General features: G+C 37.6%; 1 protein-coding gene and 1 pseudogene across 9 annotated transcripts in view; both read left to right on the top strand.

Moving 5' to 3' along the window:
* Window positions 1-21917, top strand: part of LOC123000103 (putative ankyrin repeat domain-containing protein 20A5) — a 388417-nt gene that overhangs the window by 241523 nt on the left and 124977 nt on the right. The gene's annotated exons all lie outside the window — the stretch shown is intronic.
* LOC130544879 (protein kinase C-binding protein NELL1-like) overlaps window positions 1-21917 on the top strand; it is a 46255-nt pseudogene extending 24338 nt beyond the window's left edge.

Here is a 21917-nt window from a genome sequence, read left to right as displayed (position 1 = left end):
AGTTCTTACCTTTTGACCCCTTTAACTCGTTTCTCCCACCCACCCAATACCTTCAATAGCCACCACTCTGTTCTCTGTGTCTATGAATTTGGGGTTTTGGGTTTTGTTTTTTTTTTTTTCAAAATTTCGCATACATGTGAAATCATAGTATGTGGAATCATACAGTATTTGTCTTTCTCTCTCTGCCTTATTTCGTTTAGCATAATACCCTCAAGATCCATCCATGCTGTCATAAATGACAAGATTTCCTTCTTTTTATGGATGAATAGTATTCCATTTATACCATGTTTTCTTTTTTCATTCATCCATCAATGGATACTTATGTTGTTTCCATATCTTGGTTATTATAAATAATGCTGCAGTGAACATGGGGATATATATATATCTTTTTGAGGTTGCATTTTAGTTTTCTTCAAATAAATACCAAAAAGTGGAATTGCTGGATTATATGGTAGTTTTATTTTTAATATTTTGAGGAACCTCCCTACTGTCTTCCATAATTGTTGCTCCAGTTTACATTCCCACCAGCAGTGTACAAGGGCTCCCTTTTCTGCCTTACCAACATTACTTATTTCTTATCTTTTTGATGATAGCTATCCTCATAGGTGTGAAGTTATATCTCATTGTGGTTTTGATTTTCATTTCCCTGATGATTAGTGATGTTGAGCATCTTCTCATTTAGGGCATCTGTATATCTTCTTTGGAAAAAATGTCTTTTTAGATCTTCTGCCCATTTTTTAAGTGGATTGTTTGTTTTTTGGGTGCTGAGTTATATGATTCTTTATCATACCTGGTCTTTGTAATTGGATGCAAAACATTGCTAATTTTGCATTATTGTTACTGTGTTTTGTTGTCGTCCTTTAGATAACATTTGATTTTCTTCCGCATGCCATTAACTTACTTAGAATAAGTAGTTAGAGACTCTCTTTTAAGCTTAGCTAGAGTGAATGTAGAGCAGCTTTAGTATAGAGTTATTTTAGTCATTCTACTAAGGCCTTCTGGGGATTCTTCCTAAGGCCCTGTGTATTACAAGATCTTTTTACTTTGGCTAGTAGGAACACAAACTATTCCCAGCAGAACTATTCCTACACATTGTTTTGCCTGTTCTTTTCCTCGTAGCCACCGCCCCCCCCCCAGCCTCAGGTATTTTCTTCATATACATGCACTGATTAATATAGAGCTGAAAGACTCAAAGAGAGCCCTCTGCAAATTTCTTACAATCTCTCTCAATATATGAGTTCTCTTCTTTCTGGTGCTCTGCTCCATAAAATCTAGTCATCTTGGTCACCTTAAACTCCAATCTCTGTGCTTTCAACTCAGTGAGACTACCATACTGCATTTGGTCTCTTTGTTCTATGTCTGGAAACTCTCTCTGGTCAGTAAGACAGTGAGTCCTAGAGCTCTTCTTGTTTGTGTCCCTTTCCTTGGGGATTACATTCCTGTGGTGTGTTGTCCAATGTCTGAAAACTGTTTTTTTCCCCATATATTTTATATTTGTTTAAAGTGAAGGATAAATCAGTTCCTTATTACTCCATTTTGCCCAGGACCCGAAGTCCCCATTTATTTGTCTTCTATAAGAAAGCACTATGTCTTTTGTACCTCATAGACTCAAAGAATTTTAGAACTCAGCGGACTCCTAGAGGACATCTAATCTAAGTCATTATAGATATCTGGTAAAGGATACTCAGACATGAAGAAAAACACACAAAAATATGACTTTATGCTGTATAGGAAGACATTTTATTCCAGCTATTGAAATAACAGCATTCATACCACAATTGCCAAAATAGAATTATCAATGATGACATTAAGAGTAGAGTAATAATGTTCTGGGCATTATCACTAGTTAAATCATCTTTAGGAGGTGCCTATATGATCACCCTTAGTGAGTCCAAAGATGAAAAAAAATCACAATTTAATTCTGTTGGCTGCTAGTTTCCATTGCTGTCAAATGTTTGGGCTGTAGGACTCCTTTTCCTTTCCGGGAACCATTTCAGTAATTGGTTGACTCCAGCCTCTAACTGCCTTCTTAATACTTTTTTCCTCTTCAGAGACACTGGTGGTATTTTACTGACGCTTATCTACCTACTATCTACTTAAAAGCAACTTCAGTTTGTTTTAAAATGTACCTGAATCTAAAATCTCTTTACTGCCCATCCTCCTTGTTCTTTGCCCTGCCTCTTTCTAGATGGTACTCTCTTTAATACCAACTTTGTAAAGATTTCCACCCAGTCCACTAAAGTGGAAATGTGAAACTTGAGGCTCCTGTCAAGTGCTACTATTGAAAAGGGGCTTACATTTAGGAAAACACTTGCTCTTTCTTTTACTACCATAGAACATGGCACAGTGCAAAATGGATTTCTATTGAAATCTCATTTCTAACTGAGTTATAGATCAGACCATGGTTAAAGATTTTAGTAATAATGTGATATCGTGATATAATAAGCAATATAAGTATATCTGGTCTTTGTCCCCATTTTTTGGTCAGAGCCTCATTTTAATTTCCTAAGTGATAAGAGCTACAAAGGCTAAAGAAGATTTCTCTTGTTTTTCATAACAAGTCCCACTCCTGGCAGGGAGCCACTAAAATCCTTTGAATATCCTAATTGATAAGAGTCATAAAGGTGTCTTGATATTCATAACAAACACATTTCAGCCACATCTGAGTTTATGTTACTGAGGTGGTTTTTGGAAAACTCCTATATAATCACAGGATGGGGGCTGGCTGCTAAAGGAACTAACCATGTGATTAGAGGTTTAGAACTTTTGGCCCCACCCTCTGACCTCAGGGGATGTAGAAGGGCTAGAGATTGAGTTAATCACCAATGGCTAATTATTAAATTAATCATGGCTACATAATGAAGCCTCTATAAAAATCTTAATCAAAGGGGTTAGGAAAGCTTCTTGGTTGGTGAGCGTATGGAGGTGCTGGGAGGGTGAGCGTATGGAGGGTGCTTATCCTATGCATCTCTTCCACCTGACTTTTCTTGAGTTGTATCCCCTTTATAATTAACTGTTAATTTCATGAGTAAATTGTTTTCCTGAGTTTTATGAGCCACTTTAGCAAATGATCAAACTTGGGAAAAGGGTCATGGTATCTCTGATTTAGAGCCAATTAGTCACAAGCACAAGTGACAACCTGGACTTGTGATTGGCATCTGAAGTTGAAGGGAGAGGGCATTCTTGTAGTACTACGCCCTTAACTTGTGGTGTATGATGCAAATTCAGCAATAAGTTAAATCATAGTATACCTACTTGGTATCCAGAAAGCTAGAGAATAGTTGGGTGTGGAAAACCCACACATCTCGTGTCAGAGGTGAAGTATTAGAAGTAGTTGAGTAAAAGTAGAGGAGAAATGCAGAATATTTTCCTCTTTCAAGCAATATGTATTTTCTATTACTAAAAATATATATACACAGAATAGTTTAAGATAATCACACAACATTCTAGTAGGTTTTATAATTATTTCCACAATTTCTGACCTCTTCTTTCCAATATGCACACGTTTTAGAGGTAGTTATTATCATAGTATCAATTTTTTTATTTTTACTTATTTACTTATTTATTTATTTTTTAAACTTTATTATTTTTTTAAAGATTTTATTTATTTATTTGCCAGAGAAAGAAAGAGAGAGAGAGAGAGAGAAGCAGGCTCCCCACTGAGCAAGGAGCCCATTGTGGGACTCAATCCCAGGACCCTGGGATCATGACCTGAGCTGAAGGCAGGTGCTTAACCATCTGAGCCTCCCAGGTGCCCCCATAGTATCAATTTTTTAAAAAAGAAAGAAGGAAAGTTAAAACTACCAGGGAAATAATTCCATATCTCCATGGCTTTTCCTATTTTTCAACACTCCACCCCTTTTAAAATGATATTTCTTTCAATTACTTAGACAACTGAAATGCTTTGGAGAAAATTAAACTATACCTTAACTTATTGTTATATTTTATAACAGCATCTTTTTTTAACATAAAATTTTTTAACGTAATTTATATCTACCAACAATATCTGATTCGTGGATTTTATTGAAAATGAGACACCTGGGATGCCTGGGATGCCTGGATGTCAGTTAAGATGTCCAACTCTTGATTTCAGCTCAGGTGGTGATCGCGGGGTAGTGAGATGGAGCCCTGCTTGGGCTCTGCTCAGTGGGGAGTCTGCTGGAGATTCTCTTTCTCCCTCTCCTTCTGCCCCTCCCCCCACTTGTTCTCTCTCTCTCTCTCTAAAAATAAGTAAGATCTTTAAAACTAAATAAATAAAAGAAAAGAAAAAGAAAATGAGACTCCCTTGAGCACTATGTACTACTAATCTTGCTCAGCACCCGTGACTCAACTCTTATCAGTTTAACAACTCCTTCTAAACAAAATGATAATAAAAGAATCAGTTATCTCTGATTGTCTATACTACATAAAATCAAATCTAAAGGAATTATGCTATGACACAGGGTACCATCTAAGATGCTTGAAGATGACCATTGTATATAAAATATATGTATGATGAATACTTTAATCCTAAGAATTGCCATATATTACAAACATATACTTAGCAGTCTGCTCATGTGTACATATATATTAAAAATCAGGACTTCAAGTCCTATAGAAATAACCCTGGAATTTGAAAGAACTACATGGAGTTAAAGTTTATATCATGGTAGATTGCCCCTTTGTCACAACCTGGAACACCACCAGGGCTTGAGGCATGGAGATTAAAAGTCCTGTCACTCAAAATGGGCTAAAACAAGGAAGTAGCTGCTATTGAAGCATTTAAGAAAACTAAAAGTTATTTGTGTTATATCCTTTTCAAGTTGGGTATTATGTATAAGTACCCCATCTTTTCAAAAAGGAAATTTCAGGCCAACTATTCAAATATATCATTTCTTTACCAGGGCTTTTTTGTTGTTGTTGTTTGGGTTTTGGGTTTTTTTGCCTTCAGTATAATTGTGGTTTTGGTTTTCCCGTGTTCCATCTTAAATAAATTGTCAGCAATTTCTTCACACCTGAGCACTATGATAACTTTTTCTCTTTATCTCATCACAAAACCCCATAATAGCTACCGAAGCCTTTTTCATCATTCATCATCCTATCAGCAGTCTTTCGATGGCCAAACTGTCCAATTATGCTACACTGATACAGATCCCAAGCTGTTCATTCCACATGGAAGCTGCATCAAAACACTCCAAGAAGCAGATACAGCCCCAAGGTTAAATATGCCAGAACAAAGCTTTATATTACATCTTTGTATTATGCCCTCTCTTTTTAGATATACAAATATACAATCAAACAACTTGGTATGACCACTGTATAAAGTAGTTACATATCTGCCTTCAAATAAAAAAAAATTTAAGGTGTTCTGATTATTTCAAGGGTCAGAAAGTTATAAAACTTCTTAATCTAGGTCTTTCCAGATGTAGATGCCACAATAGGATTAAATACATATAGATTTAATTAAGGAAATGCCTGTGAAAGAAAAAGAGATGGGAGTCAGAGAAGGCAGATTTTTCTGACCACAGTGCAAGGACAGTGAACAAGAAAAGGAAAGGAAAGTCAGATGGAAGGATCCTAGATTACCATGCAACCTAAGGAAGTTTCAGCAAGACTCTCAGAGAGCCCTCGAGACAAAACTGGCTGTCAACGGGTTCTGAGTCTCCTAGGAATGGACCTGGTTTTCTAGCCTGTCCATGCTCAGTCCTTATCTGGGAGTAGCTCATGGGCAGCATGGCCTTAGTGCAAAGAGGGAGATGGATGCAGCTGGGCCCTGTTCAGGTTCTCTGTGGTTACATTCTCACGCCCCACCACAATTACTTTCTTAAAATATCAAATATAGTTCAGGATTCAGGAATTTATTTTATATAAAACATCCAAATCCACCTAATTACAATTTCTGTCACAATAAGACTTGTATATTATTACATCAAACAAGACTGGACACAATATAAAGTAAAACAACTAAGCCTCAAAACAATATACTTCATAAATGGGAATCAAAGGAATCTTGATGCCAACATTCCAGAGTTGAGCTGATTTCATCTACACCTTGAATCTGACTATGTTTAGTAGCTTTAGTCAAAAACAGAAACAAATTAGGCTATTCTTTTTCTATTATTATTGTTGTTGTTGTTGTTGTCTTCTTTTTATAACAAAAGAAAACCAATAAATTTAATACCATCTTTCTTCCTGGAACTAAACTCAAACGGGAATTTATTACCTGCTTCCCTGTACAAATGCTTACTATCAGAATGGGTCGTATTGCCAATGGTGGATTTACAAAAGGATCAGAGATGCAGTTCAAGGAGATGATTTTGCATTGACCTCCCCTGACTGTAGAGGACTTAACATTAAGCTGTAACTTGGTCAAGGAATTTCTGCTTGGCTTAAGTAATATGACTCAAAAACCATGCCTTCAAGTATTCTAAAATAATGCTGGGAAAAAACTCAAAGAATTCAGAAGAGAAAATAAGAAGCCTGCTCATTAGACTAGGCTAGGTTTTCCCAATTATCTATTACTGTAGAAAGGTCTTTGGCCAAACTTTGAGGAATATAAGTTTATAGCAGAATTTATCATCAGTATTTCATAAGTATATTATATAATATCATTCATAGTACAGGAGAAGATGTTAGAGGAAAAGCAAAACTTTTAACAACATAATTTTAATATGTTTTGATAAACATATAACTAACCCATTGAAACCATGACTTCACAGATAAATTAACTCAATAAAACAATTAAAGATGAATATTAAGTAATAGTTTATTGGTAAGCAAACATGGAAAACATCAAATGGTGAAGGTGATGTAGTAGGCTAGATATAATACCCCCAAAGATGTCTACATACTAAAATCCCAGAATCTGTGAATGTTCACTTATATGGTGAAAGGGATTTTGCAAATGTGACTAAACTAAGGATATTGAGATGAGATTATCCTGGATTATCTGGGAGGGCCCAGCGATGTAATTACAAGTGTTCTTAAGAGGGAGACAGGAGGGTCAAAGACAGGAATGGGAGATGTGACAAGCAAGCAAGGGGCTGAAGTGATATAAGGAAGGGGCCACAGGCCAAGGAACACAGGTAGCCTCTAGAAGCTGAAAAATAGGAGCAAATTCTCCTCTGAAGCTCCAAGAAGGAACCACTCCTGCCAACAACCTAAAACACTGTTTTAGACTTCTGACCTCCAGAACTGTAAAAGAGTAAATTCTTCTTGTTTTAAGCCAATGATAATTTATAACAGCAAAAAATAGGAAATTAATACAGGTGTTTATCAAATGACTGACATTTGTGAAACATTGTTTTGGCAAGTGTCTGAATGCAAGTATTTTATGTTACTGATTAAGGCAATAGTCATATGCCAGACTTGTAATTTGTGTATTCATCATTCAACAAATATTTCTGCAAGTTACTCATTACCCTGGTATATAATTCATCTGAATGTGGACACTTGAAGTCAGTTTTGTGATTTAATGATAATAATTAGAATAATTAAAAGTATGTATTGAGCATTAAGCAGGTAAGACATTGTTCTAAGCACTTTATACATATTATCTAGCCTTATGGGATAGTTTCTGTTATAATCCATATTTTTATAGATTGACTTTGCTGAGGAATGGAGAGATAAAATAACTTACCCAAAATCACACAGTTGTGAAACCATCTTTGAACCTACAGGTCTGTTTTTGTTTAGAGCCTGGGCTTTCACCATATTTAAGGAGTCCTAGATATTCTCTTTCCATTTCCTTGCCTAAACTGGGCTTCGGTTCCCCCTTACAGTGTTGTTGTACTCTTTTCATTAAGTGATCATTCTTCTGGTTGTAGAAACCAAAGCAAAATAAAAATAGTTGTGCCTTCCCTCTGGCATCTGATAACATTAAACCATCTTCCTATTCAATGTTTGTTAATACTTTTCTTAATAGGAAGCTACTTCAAATATAAAATAATATAAAGTAAAGTACTTTTAACAACATTAAACAAAAATCATGGAGAAGTAATAAAAATTTAACACTCAATTAAAATGTCACTAATTTTCTTTACAGGAATTTAGACTAATCTGTGCCTTCGCCCTTAGAAAAAGCAATATGGACTTTCTCTATTACTGTGGTATCTTGGAAAAGACATTTAGGCCCTTTGGGCACCAGGTCTCTTTTTTGCAAAATTGGAGTTGGACTGGAAAATCCCCAAGGCTTCTTTGAGTTCTTGAATTCAATGACTGATATATATATATATATATATATATGTAATTTCTTTTGAGAAAAAGTAATTCAACAGAACCCTGCCTGTTAATATGACACAGGACCCTGACTCACCAGACATTTCTAAGAGCCGTGTGCCTTTGATGCTAGACTCATTACCTATCTTGTAGGCTACTTATGAAATGTATTCCCTTTCGGTGGGTGGGACTATGTCATTGTGTTTGCTTTAATAGTCTACTTGCTCCTGTGTGCTTTCTACCTCTTGGTGAAAATCAGTACCCATTTAGTTTTAGCTTAATCTTCTACTATAGTTCTCCAAATACTGCCCGCTTCAGCCAACCCAGTTAATATATAACATCACTTGGCTAGCAGGCTCAGAAATGTCCGAAGTTAAGAATGTTACAGGAGGAATATCTGCATTAGGTATATGGTTGGACCAGAAGACCTCTTAGGGTCCCAGTTTTCTAGGGAATGTCATAATTTTAACACTGAAGGTCCTAGATACCAGGAATCCCTCAGTCCCGGGAAAAGTAGGATGGTTAATTGCGCTTTCTAAGGTCCCTTAAATCTTAAGACTCTACATCAGTACTGTCCAATAGAATTTTCTGCAATGATAGAAATATTCTATATCTAACACTATCCAATTCAATAACCTCGTGTGGCTATTGAGTACCTGAAATGTGAACAATACAATGGAGGAACTCAATTTTTAATTAACTCAAGTAACCACATGTAACAAGTGGCTACTATGTGGGACAGCACAGCTCTAGGTGATGCCATGAAAGTGATCATTAGTGAGGTGCTTCATGCAGCAGCCCTAAGGGAAGCACACTGGAAAGCAGTATGATTGCACACTTGTATGACATCACCCCATCAGCTTTATGTCCTGTAGCCATTGTTATACCCACAAGGCAGTATAATATGGTTATCCAGGAATATTGATAAGACTTACCTTTATCACTCTTGAGGTCAAAAGATAGATTCAATGATGGCTGTTTGAGAAACATGTGATTTAAATTGTGTATTTTGTCTGAGTTTCAGTAGGCAAGTAATCACATCCAAGTGAAAGTACTCTAGTAGTTAGTACTTTGTAGTTTTGCTGCTGAGACAGAAGCAGTTGTAGATTTTAGGTATATGGAGTGTGAGCCCTTTCTGATCTAGCCTGGTGGTTTAGTGAAGCTAGGGACATTATACCAAATTAAGTTCCAACTTGGAATGAGGGCTGATTTAAAATTTTCCTAAGAGAAACCCAGGAAACTGAAATTTGCTTTATTATATTAAAGTGAACAGTGAGCAGACAGAAAAACACAACAGTACATCCTAAAAGAAAAAGAGAATTTTCTTAAATTGCAGAATGTTGACACCATACATCTGTCTGACATCAAAGCTGTTGGTTATAAATCTTGCAGATAACTGATCATCCCAAATCCACAAAGGCAAAAGTTGAAAGAGAAGTTGGAACATCAGAAGAGGCAAAGAAACTCCACAGCCCCTGAAGGAGTTGAAGCCAGTTACAGTGTGACATATATCTTAGGTTTCTGCAGGACTTGGCTGTCCATTTAAATGCTAATGAGCAATGCTGGCATATCCCAGGAATTAAAGTGCTGGAGCAGGCAGCAGCACTGGAAATCTCAGACCATTGTTGAATATTCAGTATCCATGTGCTAAAGACCTCAGGTATTCTTTTAATGTCAGAGAACAAACCACAGCTCTATGCTCTGCTATGAATTTCTTGGCAATGTGCCACTTTTTAAAGACAGTACAAGTGCAGTTTTGTGTTTTAAAATGATTTTTATTCAGTTGATCTGATAAGCAAAACAAGAGGTCTTTACCTGCAATTTATACACAGGGTATTAATTAAAAGGCAAATTCAAAAGTTCTTTCTGGTTAAAATTTTTTTTAAAACTCTTAAAGTTTCAATCATCTTCAGCTATAAGAACTGAAAACAGACATTTCAGGCAAATTTCAGGGTTTTTTATTCTCATTTTCTTACTCTGTATTTAGTTCTGTGGCACATCAAAACCATACTAATATAATATCACTGAGCCAGCAATAAGAAGGCACTTTGAGAGATGGTAATAACATGTTATTGAATTTGGTGCCTTGAGAAAAGGAAGAAGCTATCCAAAGGGTGAGAGTGAGCTTCCAGAAGGTCAATTATATAGGGAAATATACCTACTATATGGATAACTGCTATAACCTTTAGAGAGCATGGGTTCTTGGTATTCTTCAACAGTCATATACAGATTTTCTTTCACATGTCAGGTGTTGGGCTAGATGCTGAGGATGTAATAGTAATAATAAACATTCATATACTGATTGTCCTGTGAATAGCACTATGTAAATGCTTTACATATGGTGATTCACTTAATCCTGTGAGGATGTAATCCAACCTGTAGGTTGTAAATACCCTTATGAGGTAAATATTTATGGATGGGGAACCTGAAGCAGGAGATTATGTAACATAGCCAAGTTAATACAGGTTGTGATTAATGAAAATGGTATTCAAACCCATATACTCTGATCTCAAAATCTACACTCTTAAAACCACTATACCTACTGCCTTAGTCCTTAATGTTACATTCCAGTAACATTTTGACCAATCTTCTATTCGAAATTTCTTTAGGTATTTGGCTTTTTTAAAAATAAAATACTGGCTCTCACTGAATGATAAATGCCTTGAGGTTTCCCTAGTGTGGTGATTTGCTCATAGTTGATGTTCTATAAATGTTTGTGGTGCAGTCAGTATAGTTAGAAGGAAGGTTTTGGAACTAAAGAGAACCTAGATACAATCCCAGCTCAACCACTTCCTCAATACATCAACTCAGTTTCTTTGTCTGTAAAATGGGAATAATGGAGTTATCAAGAGGATCAAATGAGATAATGCTGCCATGTTTTTAGCACAGTAGCTGGCACATAACAGGCCTGCAATGAAAGCTCACTTTCTTGGTTAAAATAAATTACTTGTTTTAAATAATTGTTAGACATTATTTCTCTTTAAATTAGAAATGAACTTAGAAATATGGAGCCATGAAAGACTTGAGAGAATCTAGGCCAAATCTTAGAGCTGAGAAAAGTGAGGTCTAGTTGATGTAGGAAAGAACGTTAGGGTTCGAAGCTGATGGCCAAGAAAGAATTCTTGAGACATCTTTGGTGAAAAAAGGTGGTTTTATTAAAGCACGGGGACAGGACCAGTGGGCAGAAAGAGCTGCAATGGGGTCATGAGGAGTGGCCCATTATATACTTGAGAACTTTCAAGTTGGGAGGGGGTTTGGGATAGTGTAAGTCTCTAAAGAATCTTGGAAGTGAGGTTTCCAGGACCTGGAGGGCCTAGCTATTGCTGGGAAAAGGTCATTTATTACCATCTAATAAAACCTTAGTCATGAGACCCTTCAGATGGATATTGGTGGGCCATGTGCATGGGGAATGATTGCCAACACATATCTTGGGGGTTTTAGAGATACGGGAAGTTTCAAAAGAAATTTTTATATGTTAACATATAAAGGTAGACAGACAGGATCCTGGTGGGGGCGGGGGTGGTCAGGCTAAAGTGCGTTTGGTCCTTAGCAAAGTATTAACATCAAGGCAGTTGAGTCCCTAGAGGAATGTCACTCTGCCTGTTTCAATGACTTGTCAATGGGCTATAGGTAGTAAGGAAATTTAATAATTTTTCTTCTGCCTTTGTTTCCCACATCATAGTCAGACTAGAACCCTGACTATTTAATATTAGTCCACTCAGGTCTCTTTATATAGAGATCCTTCCTCCATCCACTCCGTTCTTTTATTACTTTATTTACTCACTCATAACACTTTTTATTAAAGTACCTACCTAGGTACCAGGCTCTGTGATAAGGATAAAGCAAGCAGTGAGTTTCTACTCCTGACCCAATTTCTTCTCTAGCAGTGGTTCTTAGCATGTGAATCCTGGACTAGCAGCAGCAGCAGCGTGTGATGGTTAACTTCATGTGTTAACTTTACTGGGCCCTGAGGTACCTAGACCTTTTGTCAAACATTATTCTGGCTGTTCTTGAGGGCATTTCTGGATGAGATTAACATTTGAATTGGTGTATTGAGTAAAGCAGATTGCCTTCCCTGATGTGGGTGAGCCTCATCTAATCAATGGAAGACCTGAATAGAGCAAAAAGACTGAATAAGTGAGAATTCCTGCCTGTCTACATGAGCTGGATAGCACCTCTTTTCTTGCCTTTGGACTACGTCTTCTTGGGTCTTAAGCCTGCTGGCCTTCAGACTAGAACTTACACCATCACCTTTCCTAGTTCTTAGGCCTTCAGATTCAGACTGAAACTTACACTATTAGCTCTCTTGGGTTTCCAGCTTGCTGACTGCAGCTCTTGGAACTTCTTGGCCTCCATAACCACGTAAGCCAATTTCTTTAAATCACTCACTCAATCAATCTATCAGTCCTGTGGTTCTGTTTCTCTGGAGAACGCTGACTAATACATTTGGGATTTCTATTCAGGCTCTTCCCTGAGAGTGCAGCCCATCAATATGTGTTTTGCCAAGCCCTCTAGGTGATTATTACATGCACTAAAGCTTAAGAACTACTCTATTTAAGACATGCACCTTAGATTGACCAGACCAATGAGGAGGGCAGCATTTTAATACCAGCAGAGTTAAACTCCTGAGTCATGACTTATTTTCAGATATCACAAATGAATGTCACTTCCCTGAACTAACCCATTTTGACAGAATACCTTTCCTTCAGTAACAACTAGGAGGCTCTGGTTGTCTAATGTCTTAACGAGCTTAGTACGTATAAATATAAGTGTAAATATTCTAGATATTTGTTGTTGCTATTGCTCAATATAAATATATTCTAAAGACTAAATGAAACAGGTAAGAAAGCTCCCTCAAACCCTCAAAGATTCTAATTGCTTTTACTTTTAGTGTGGGATGGACCTTATCTAAGGCAAGCAAGCTGCAGGAACAACAAAACATTTTTACACCACGCAGTGTTCAGCAGAACCTTCTGGACTTTCATGGTGCTCCCTCCCCATGCACTGTGATCTTTATTATTCCTTCCCCATGATTAAACATTCAGCTCTGCTTTCAGACTCTTCAAGGGCAAACAGAGGAGCTACAGGAATTCACATTTTGCTGTTCCATTACCAAAACACTTACACTGTCCTCAGGGCTGTTCTGAGTTCCTGCGAACTATTGGTGGTACATGTTTGCCATTTTCATAGTAAGAATCAGTCAGTAATGAAAGTCACAGACTTTTGTTTTCCTCAAGGAACATTATCTGGAAAGAGTTTCATTTCTTTCTTAACAGAAGGGGCACTTGAACAGATGACAGACTGTTTGTGTCAAACACATTGTACCAGTACACACTCTATGTGTGGTGTTCCATAGAGGTAAGACAGACCTTCTAGATAGCCAGATAGCATGTTCTGGAATTCTTTGAAGGCAGAGCAGCAGTCAATTTTTTAGTAAATATACACAACAAATGGATTATAATATATTATGGGTTTTTAATCAAATAGTCTGATCTTATATTTGTCATCACCCACAAATATTCATTGAGAGCTTCTATGTACAAGCCAATGTCCAATGGCATGGTACACAGACATAAACACAGAAACTCTAAATCATCATCATTATCACCAAATATATATATTGGGTGTCTATCCTGTACAAGCCAGTGTCTTAGGCAATCATGCACAGACACCTATGAACTAAAAGGCCATTTGCTGAATGTCTTTACATTTGAGTGCCGTTATTAAGGCACTTTATATATATTTTAGTCATTATATCCTCTCAACATCAATATGAAGCAGGCATTATTGTCACCATTTTATAAATGAGAAAGTGACATATGGAGATGTTAAATGATTTGCTCAAAATCACTTATTTTGTGAAACGGAAGAACCAGATCTTAAATCTATATCTTTCTGAATCTGAACATTGTAAGTTTTTTTCTGTGCTTCCAGAGTTTTTTATCTAAATGGTAAGTCAGAACACATATATAAAACAAACAAACAAACAAACAAAAACCCTCTACAACAATGCAAAGATGCAAATAAAAAGTGGCAGATGAAGGATATGAAGAATAAATCTCAAAAGGCAGATAGGTGTGGATACTGTCCTACCAAGGTCCAGCCAGTCAATCAGAAACCACACTAGGTATTTTAACAAAGAGATTGACCAAATGGGTATTAGAGAACTGACAAGGCAAAAGGGAACCCAGGGGTAACTATAGGAAACAGCTCCCATTCCTACATCATGGAAACAAAAACAAGAGGTTGGAAGTATCAGTACTTAAAAGCTCAGAGGAGGGCTCCTGCCCAGTTGCACCAGACCTCTGAGGAGGGGGCACTAACTGGCTGGTAATTCTGAAAGGGGTTGCTAAACTGATCCTGGGAAGGTGCAGGAAACAAATCTGAAAACTACAATCAATTGCCCCTGGAATAACTGTTGCAGATGGGGGGGAAAATGCTGGGGAGACACTCAAAGAAATAGTAAGCCACCAGGATGTCTGAAAGAAGCAGTCAGAGCAAGTACCCCTGTCTTCCTTCAGCCTTGCAGTGAGCCTCTTACTCTCTCATTGACAGAGCCTAGTATGGACCCAGCCAGCAAAGGAAAAATGTCCCTGAAACCCTCATTGCTTCTGACTAAGCTCACCCAAAAGGGGAGCATAGACCACATGATGGCTCACCTGTGCATTGATTAGTTCATGAAATTAAGGAGAGGCCCCATATATACACAGTTCAGTTTCATTTATACCCTCTGCTCCATTTGGTACAACTCCAGTCATGCTCTTGGCTCTTTTCATTCTTGTGGATTAAAGAAGATAACATTTGCCAGGGTGTCCACCGGGCAGGTGGACATTTTTCAGGTTTTCCACCACAACTCGGTGACTGGTACATGAGTCTACTAACTTAACTTTTTTAATTCTGCTCATTGCTCCTGATACATTGCCCTCTCTAATAGCATAGATTGTGTTCCCACGTTATATGTCTTTCTGATTTTCTTCTCTTGTTACCAATGGAAGCCTGTCTCCATTTATATTTTCTTTTTCTACATTATTATCTTCTGATCAGAACTGGTTATCGTTTTTATCCCAAGTTGCAAATGAACTTCTTGGGGTCTGGGGTTTCAGAGGAAAGGATAGTCAAAACAAATAGAATCCTCAAGTAAAATAAGTCATTGGTTTTCTAGACTTCAGTCCACTGATGGTTTATGGTGAAGTTTTCTCTAGTGAAAAATAAAGACAATATCAAGAACTAAGAGAGGCAACAAAGCATGATGGTTACAGGTGAGGGCTGTGGAGCCACTTGACCCGGTTTGAATTCTGTTTCTGTAATCTTTGGGAAGTTATTTAACCTTTCTGTACCTCAGTTTTCTCATCTATGTAGTAGTTGTAATAAAAATAGCTGCCCCATGGGGAATTATGAGGATTCAATTAATTATTACATGTAAGCACATAAAAGAGTAAGCACTCAATAAATGCAAATAACATTATTTTTAGACAGCTTAACTATACTAATGGTTCTTTCTTGGGCAGAACTGACTCATATAAAGAGATGACATTATTCCTACTTTTTTTTAATCTGAAAATGTTCTTTCTTGCATTAAATGTAGTTAACAGTAGATGCAATAAAATCTAAAAGTCCTAGAACACTATAATTAAACACTCCTAACATATATAAAGAAATGAACAAAAATCAAACAAGAATTTGTTCAGGGATTTTGAGTTTACAAAGTATAAACTCAAACCTTTTAACGTGGATGCACTGGCCACCACCCAGAGGCCAAACCCTGAGACCATCCTAGAAATACCATGATGAGCAAGATAGACATAGTTCCTATCCTCAGAGTGGTAGCAGTTTAATAGTTTTTCCACTTAACTTGTTTAATTTGTTCCCGATAATCACCCTGGGGAAGGACATTATTAACATCATCATCATCATCCCTATTTTCAAGAATAAACTGAAGCTTTGTAAGGGGAAGAGAACCCATTCTTTGTGATACATAGCAGACAAAATTTGGGGTTCTTTTCACTATAACATAACGATAGACTATGTGTAGGCCTATTCCTTCTCTCCCAGGAAACGTATCTCTGTTCTCATAATGGGAGCCTGTGGGAATATGTGCTTAAGAAGCTTGAATGAAGGTCAGCTTTTCTGGAACACATCTGGTCTGTGAAATAAGACTGAGTATAGATTTGAAAGTCTTTCCTGAAAAAGAACACTTGGCTCGGGAATAACAATTGGGGCTCTAACCCTCTTACCTCTTATTTGTTGAATATGAAGAATCTGAACTGTATCTTTAATGCCTCTGGCCTCTTCTTTCCACCTTCTTTGTGACCTTTTGCCCCACTGTCCCCCAAAACGAGACTTTACTATGCCAATATGCCTTGTGGATCTCAAAGAAGAACAAAGCATACATTGGTTCTCTTCTCTCTCTACCCATTTACTTTTTCTCAATGTCATTATCTTTTGAACAATGTCTGGTAAGGAATCATTTGATAACAATTTAAGATGATAAAAATGTTAAGTCTCAAAGGAAAGGAATTCTGAAATGATAGACAATGATGTTATACATAAACTCTTTGCTGAAATCATAGCACATTGGCTTTCTGTTCTTAGTTTTAGCTTTGATTTATTAATCTCTCATGAAGCTATAGTCACTGGAGTGAGATATTCATGTTACACCCACACAGGCTTTTAAGGTAGAATGGTAGGTGCTTTTCATACGTAAGTTTATAAATCCTTACAACAATCCCACCAGGTGGATACCCGGTATACAAAAGAGGAAATAAAATGCTTTTAAAACCCCCTCTTTTCTAACATGTTTTTTTTTTTAGAAAAATAAAAATAACAACATGGAAATGTAATTAAATAAAAGATTTACAGATAAGTAAATAAGTCACCCAACTAAAAAGCATTGGAGCTAAGATTTGAATCCAGAGCTCTCTGGCATCAAAGTTTGTGCTTTTCCTCTTATCCTAGCACTTCCCACACTTTATACAGCCAGACATGATGTCCACAAGGTATTAATAATGTTATTCCTCCGAAGACATCCATTATCAAGTATGTTTGGGAAACAGTGAACAAACACCCTTGATTCCTTTAGAGATTGACTGTGTATAGTATGTAGCAAATTAAGACTTTGAGAAGTCCTTCAGAATAGGGAAAAAAAAACAGATAAACCCTGTTTATTTGGCCTACACTAGCATTTGAGTCTCTGTTCCTTTCCTGATTTAAACACTTAAAACACATGCTGTAGGATAGCGAAATGCATCAGTCAAAACAATGAGAAAAGAGGGGCAACTGGTAGACTTAGATAAAAGACTTCCCATAGATCCATGGTCACTGTCTGGGTCAAGATGATCTGCTGAAATCTAGAGGGCAGCGTTAATGATGATCTTTGGAACAGAATATGTCATGTAGGAAATGGAAAAAGTCCCTTAGAAGGAAGAGCGGTCTAATTGGAAAGGACCCATTTAGCTGGAAGCACTGTGTAGTTACAATACGTTGAATGGGCATGAAGAGGCTGCAATTAAGAAGAGAATCATCACATTATAATTTTATATATAGTTATTGTTGGGTCCTTTCTTAATCTATGAATCAAGGCCAACAAGAGAGACGACTAATTTTCCTAGGGTGAACAAACATCTCAGTTTGCAGGATTTTCAGCATAAAATTAGGAAAGTCACGGATAAACCTGGCTAGTGGGCTACCATACATTTACTAAAAAAATTATTATTTGCAAAGATTGTTACTAATACTCAGGTGCTATGTCCATGTGATCTGAACACATTTTAAAAATTTATTCACTTTATCAAGGGAGTTCATTACACGGATAATTAATGACAGTTTTGATGTAGACTGAAACATTCTTGTTTCATGCTAATGGTATAATTTGGGATCTGTCAGGGATACATCAAGTTTTTATTCTTAGCAAATTAAAGCAGAGGGCAGTGTAATTAATCTGATACTGGCCCCCTTAGTAATGTAGGTCTGGCCCAAGGAGACCTGTGCCAATTCCAGGACTGACAGGACGGATCTACCTAGGAGGCAGAAAGCACCCAGTTTTAGGGTTGTAACAGCCTCTAGTAAAGTGGTCAGCCATAGAAGCCCAGGATGTGAGTTCATAGAGATTGACAGGCTACATCCAGTTGGCCTGTATAAGAATAGCAGGGACATGGCCTCTGAATTAGAATCAGACAAAGCTTCAAGTGGTAGAACCAGCAAGAACAAAGGAGGGCCAATTCTCAAAGGCAAAGCAAGTACAGGAGGCCCATGGGAACATCACAGAGAAGTGAGAGGCAATATGTGGACCAGTACGCAGAGCTTCACACCCTAATGTATGGCAGGCAGTAAGGTGTTTACTAGCATAGTACAAGCCAATGGACTCCCTCCAGAACATTTCATATTAAACTCTTCCTGACTCTGAAGAGATCAAGGGCCCCAGGCTTATAAATACTTCCTGTCCAAGAAGGGCAAGACTGAACGTGTAGATGGGAAGATCATCAGAACCAGCCAGGGAAAGACAAAGAGGAAATGGGGCCTACTAATTGCTAGTTTCAGCAACTTACTCATTCAGTTCCTGAGGGCTTGGGAGTTCTGGGAATCGATACATAGAGAAACCAACTTTAAAGTCACAGTCATCTTCTACCCAGTCAGTATCATGAGAAATGTATAGGGAAGACCCATAAATACTGTGTTTGCATGCATCACCCTCTTTAGCATCCCACCTGAGCTCTTCCGGAAAACAGATGCTTGCTGTGGGTGGGACTCCTCATGGGACAGGACGTGGAGAATGTGGGACTGGAGCATAAAGCTCCACGTCATCTTATGTAAGGGCAAAAGTTAAGTGGTTGGTTTATTCCTAAAGAAGGTGGAAATGGAGGGACTTGGCAAAGCTGTCATCCTCATTTTTTATTACGTAGGGCCTCTTTTACAAAGAAAATAGCAATCTGTTTATTTTCCAGTTAAAAAATGAAAGAGTTGCTTTCTGAAATTTCAGTGTTAGAGTTCATGGTCCTGCATATCTTCTGAACCTACATAAAAACGTCTGCTTTAAAGTTAGCTGTTGTTGAATTATGATGCCAAAAATCATGCCACCACACTCCAAAACCCTGCAAAATGAAAGCTCTTGTAAAGTTCCTTTTAAAATACCTTTTTTAACAAGGGCATCTTATAGAATGTTTCAAATGACTGGAGGGGAAATAAAGAGATTAGTCACTTTATAAGCACCAATTAATGTGACTCTTCATGCTATTAGTGTCTTACCGGACAATCAATTTTTAAAAAGAAATAAAAGTTTCTAGGATTTACATTGCCATGTTTCAGTTAATGACTGTTTATTATTCCCTGGGTTAACTACTTGCTGATTTATATCCCTAAAACAAGGTCCTTACAAATATTTCCTTTATTTGAAAATCCAGTTTCAGATTTAATACTCTGCAGTTAGTTCCTCTGAAAGGGAAGATCTGGGAACAAAAAATGTAATATAATTTTCTGAAAACAACTCTGTAGATTAAGTTCTAAGTGTAATTTCTTGGGGTAGCAACTTCCTCCAAATCTCTTTGTTGCACCTCCTAAGCTTACCCTGTTATTCAAGCATTTCCCAGTAAGGTCACTTTTTGCTACTCCTTTCAGTATAGATAATCCAAGGGTTTTGCAGTCTTTTTTGCTCTCTTCACACACTTTCTCTGTAACATCTCCTCATTACTTCAATTGACATCTCTAAACTTATGACACTAAATTTATAGCTCTACCCCCAAACACTCTCGAAAGCTCTCAACTGCCTTATTGACACCTTCCCTGAGAAATTTCATAAGCATCTCAAACTCAACTTACCTAAAACTGACCTGCTCATCATGTTTCTCTTTTATTCTCTATTTCAGGAAATGCCATAACCACTATCAGTTAGCCAAGCCTGAAATTTGTGAATTGTCTTAGACTTTACTCTCCCTAGAAAGACCCTCCACAACAAGTATTGCACACAATCCACAGTGAAGGTCCTGACAGATCCCCTCCTGCCAGGTGTGGCTCCTGACCCTCCATCTCACACTGGGTGATGCCATTAAAGTTTCCTTGTAGCACTAAAGCTGAATGGAGGTCTGGAATGAGGTGAGATCTGAACGCTCCGGGTCATGCTATCTTAGGAGCCAAAGCAAGTCCCCAACTCTCTCTCTCCCTCTCTCTCTCCCTTTCATCCAGCTGTGGTTCATGAGGCTGAGTAGAAGACAGCTACCAAACTGTACTCAGAATTATTTCTGTCTTTTAACTGCAAGTGTGTTTCTTGATTAAAATTGTTGAGTTCTCCAAAAGATGCTTCAGGATATCGCTTTGTACACATCCAGAATGTCTGAACCCAGTTTAGGCTCAGGGTGGGAAATCAATCATCTGTGTAGACAAATGACATGTGAAGCTTGAGGCTCTAGACAATTCCTGAATATCTTTGTTTACCAGGTTGGGGGCTATAATTTGAGAAGATAGTTGAAAACCACTGTTCACTTGTCAAATAACAGCAGTTCAAGTGGATTCTTTCATAAAATTTTGAAAAGTTTTTACATAAAAAGGTTAAAAGAGCCTCCCTTCTCATGATCCTTGGAAATAAGGCTCTTTGCTAAATAAACATGCTGTTTGAGATATGGTTCTTTTGTGCCCTCTACCCACTAGAAAAGAGGACTATGAGCACCTAATTTTGTGTAATGTGGTCTTCAGGCCACAAGCAATAACTTGTGCCCACAGCCCTGCTGAACAAGGGCTGAGTCACCTGCTGAGTCAGGAAATGAGAGAACATCAATTGTACATATTATCTGGTGATGTCACTTGAAGTCATTGCTGAGTTTCAACCAATTTCCAAGGGATTTTTTTTTTCAATGACCATCCTAAGTGTTATCTTACTATCATGAAACAAAAGATCTGAACATTTTTGTGGAATTTTTGTAGAAGTTAATTTAAGTTTCACAGAAATTTGTGCCTCATTTAAGAAAGAGGGTCCACCCTTTTGTGCTAACATGTGTTGTCTTCAATGCCCAGCCATTTCACAGCTATATAGGGAAATACTTGACATCATATTTTCTAATCCAGTTATTGAAAAACTAAGGATACAACTGACTGAAATTTGACCTTCTCTGATAATTCCACTTGAATCAAAATCTTTCAAACAGAGGTCATCCTTTTTTTTCCTCCCTGCTCCTCGTATCAAGTTACTAAACAATCTTCTCATTTTTTCCTACATTCCACTACTTCCTTTTTTTTCTTTTTCAACCTGAGAGTAATGTGATGGTGTTGATGATTTAGAAAGACCAGCTCATATCTGAGCAGAGGGTGGATGGGAGAGAGACTGGATAAGGGAACTAGACTGGGGGCAGAATAAGCTGGGAACCTGGCTAAGAATGCCTGAGGTGTCACATCAGTAGGACCAGATGTGAGAGGAGCCAGGACAACTTGGCTCTGGCACAGATGTGGCTTACAGAGATGGATGGGAGTAGAGAGGGAGGAGTGAGCTGCTGAGGGTGAGATGCTGTGGGGCTTCCAGGGAAGGTGCCCAGAGACATTGTCCTAGAGGGTCTGGTGCTCTGTGAAGGGTCTGAGTTTTTATTACCTTAAATAGATCTGAGCTTCCTCACAATCTCCTAAGCACTGGGAAAGCTAAACAAGATGTAAATGTCACCTCTTTTCTTTCTGATTTAGATTATTCAACCCCTTTGGGTCAATGCTCAGGCTATTTTATATTTTATTTTGTTATTTTGCTTTTC

Source organism: Ursus arctos, unplaced genomic scaffold (genome assembly GCF_023065955.2).
Source record: "Ursus arctos isolate Adak ecotype North America unplaced genomic scaffold, UrsArc2.0 scaffold_26, whole genome shotgun sequence".
Lineage (NCBI taxonomy): Eukaryota > Metazoa > Chordata > Mammalia > Carnivora > Ursidae > Ursus > Ursus arctos.
Note: the sequence above shows the minus strand (reverse complement) of the source record. Positions and strands in the feature narration are given on the sequence as shown.